Genomic DNA, 3,338 nt, shown 5'->3' on the forward strand with positions numbered 1-3,338 from the left:
CGTTAGAGAAAGCTTTTGTTTTCTATCAAGACTTTGTCGAAAGTCCTCGTTAATTGCCGTAAGAAAAGGTTCGATTCGAGTTATATCGAACTTTTATAAAATCCGTATACCGTATATTTCGGGTTAAAATTCCGTTTATTTCATAATTATCCATTGTTCTTTACCGTTAATTGTCGTTGAGCGTAGAAGTTACCGTCATTGTATGAAAATTCAGGTTCGATTTATATCGATATTTAGCACGAGGCTCACGCCTCCAGGAGTGTTCGTAAACCTTCCGCGTATAAACGTCTGATCATAAAATTCCCGTACACTCTGATTACCGTTAATTGCGTGGATTACCGCCATAAACTAGTTGAGAATTATACCGAAATTTGTTAGCGAGACGAACGTCTCGGCATACGAGCCGAAATCAGACGTAATTCGTTCTCGAGTTTGGTAGAGATTTCACCGCTAATGTTCCCGGCCTCCGATTACCGTCATTATTGAAAGGCTAAAACTATTCTAATACCGTTTTTTTTTCCTTGTCTTCTTGTATTTCCGACTCGAAGTCAGTATTTCAAGTAACCTCTCCGAGATTATTGTATCTGACCTTCGCATCAGTCGTTATAATGTGTCCATTGTTTTCGCGGTTTATAAGATTGTAACGGGCTTATTTCCGCGGATAGCGGCAGTCGTAGTGATCGGATTCGATTAGGCAGGCGTAGAAATAAGTGTAACGCGGTGTTCGGTTAACAAAACAAAAAAAAGAATATATTTAAAAAAAAAAAGAGTTTGTACAAATACAGTTGCGTGCATGTGCGAGTAATTATCGCAAACAAAACTCGGCGCGTATATACAATTGCGTTCGTGTTGATATCGCAATACCTCGGCGCGTTCGAGATGTGCCGCGGGCGTGCGTTCGTGGGCTCGCGGCTCGTGACGGAAATGCGCTAATACTTGCAACGTGTTTTAGCGTGGCTGCAGTCGGTGCTTGTGCTTGATGTTGCACGGTCGGATGCACCACGAGTTCGCGCAACGGGTCGCGAAAACCGGATGCCGATGCAATGCCGCGTTCGCGAGTAATTAAGAGTTTAAATCGGTCAGCTGTTTAATCGCCGGTCGACGGAGGCGTGACGTCACGGCGCGCGCCGGCGCCTTTTTTCGACCGCTTTTTTCGTATGATGCGAGATTGCGCGTAAAGCCGCGTATTTTCGAGGAAAGGCAGTGCCGGGATTTCCCTTCGGGAAGACCGTGCTAGCGAGAACGTCCCGCCGGGGGTAGCTCTCCTCTCTACCTCCGGATGCACTGGTCGGAAAGGTGACGGAAGCTGGTTTCGTGCGTCTGCCGAGAACTCCCGGAGAGATCGGGGAACGCCCCAATTTCTGAATGCACTTTGGTTAGAAAGGATTGCGCCTTTGCAAATCCTGAGAATTCCCAGGTGTGGCGGGGTACTCCCCACCGCTGATTTTGCTGTTTTTGGCGTCTTAGGTGAGTTTGCTCTGGCGACTGGTGCGCTGGAGAAACTCAGGAAAGAGTGTCTGTTCTCTGCTCGACAGGCCCTTTTTATACGGGACTAATTAGCCCGCGCCGGCGTAAAAACAACTTTACCCCCGTCGAGCGGCCGCAAAACGTGCCGGCTCCGTTCGTGGCGCGCGGTGGAGCCGGGCGCGAGGGGACTTAACCCGATCGTTCGGGTTTCGTCGGCCGTTTTCGGCGCGCTCCGCTATTTCGAAGCTCAACCGTACGGCTTCGTTTTTAATGTTTTAAAAATGTGGCGCTCAGCGCCCTGCCCTTGCCCGGCGGTTCTTATGCCGGGCGGCAGCCTCCAGCGATCGCCTGCTGGGAATCAGGGGTGCATGGGTGTATCGTTATATCACCCCCCTCGTACAATGTGCCTGAATTTGAGGCACTTTTATTCGTGCGGTCGGCTAGTCGGACCTACATGTTACTAGCCAGCTAACGCCTACTCTATCTTCCGGTGATACCGCAGCTGGCCGTTGTTGCTGAACCGCAAAATCCACCTTCCTTGTGGACTCCGGACCTTGTATTTCCGGCTCACGTGCACCGCGAAGTGTGGTACATCGAAGACGAGGCCGGGCTCGACTTCCACCTTGATTGGAGGTGCCGTGAGGGGGCCCATTGGTCGCAGGATCTCCTCTGGAGGGCCGGTTGATGGAAGCTTGACCCTGATCGGCTCCTTTTCGTACGGCCGTGGTGGTCTTTTTGCCGGCGGAGGCGGTGGCGGTGTCAAAAGCATTGCCCGTTTCCGGGCGTTCTCACGATCGGATCGTTGAACGATCGTGCCGACCGTGGTGGTCGTGGTTGCCGTGGTGGTGCTGGCTCTGGTGGCGGCGTTTCGTTTTCGGCGGGTTCGCCGAGGAACTCGTTTATCGCGTCTAATACGTCTTGCTCGCTTGACATCTTGAACGCTTGTGTTCCGATTTCGTTCGTTTAGTCGTCGTTCTCCTCGGCGCTGACATTGGTGGTGTTTACTTCCCCTGTGTTGTCTTTTTCCTCGATCTCTTTGTTTAACGGTTTTAAGTGCTCTATATGGATATGTCGGAGCCATTTCCCGCGTTTGCTCCGAAGATCGACGATTACTGGCGAAATTATCCGACGTACTTCGTGCGGTCCGCTAAATTTCGGCGCCAGTTTTGCATTAAAGCTTTCGCTCTTTTTTGATAACGGGTGTTCTCGTCGCCACACCCATTCTCCTAGCTTAGGCTTCCAATCCTCCTCCTTAAATCGTAATGCGTCTGCTGTCGGTGGAAGGCTCTAGCTAAATTAATTCGCACCAATTCGTGTGCATCTTGCAGTTGTTGATGCAATTCCCCTGGTGTTGGTGCTGTCTCCTTGTTCTCCTGGTCGTCTGCTGGTGACATGAGTTCTCGACCGTGGTTTAAATAAGCCGGTGTGTATCCCGTAGCGTCGTGCACCGCCGTGTTGTATGCGAATTGCAGTGCTTCTATTTCTGCATCCCAGTTTTTCTGATTTTTGCCTGCGAACTGTGCCACCATGGTTTTAATCGTCCTATTAGTTCTCTCAACTGGATTACAGTGGGGCGTGTAAATAGGCGTCGTGATGTGTTTAATGCCGCACTCCTGTAGTCTTTGTTCTAGTTGCTTGGACTTGAGTTGCGTTCCGTTGTCTGAGAGTATGCTGTTCGGTTTCCCGTGCCTCAAGATGATCTTCGAAGTGACTGCTTGTGTTACTGCGTCTGCTGTCGCTTTTTTTAGCGGGACTAACTCGATCCATTTCGAGAAACGATCCTGCATTACTAGCAACCAGGTGTGGCCTTTCCCTGATCTTGGTAGTGGTCCGACCAGATCTATATTGACTTTTTCCCACGGCCGTTTGAC

This window comes from Camponotus floridanus, unplaced genomic scaffold (genome assembly GCF_003227725.1).
Source record: "Camponotus floridanus strain SB8 unplaced genomic scaffold, Cflo_v7.5 scaffold357, whole genome shotgun sequence".
NCBI lineage: Eukaryota > Metazoa > Arthropoda > Insecta > Hymenoptera > Formicidae > Camponotus > Camponotus floridanus.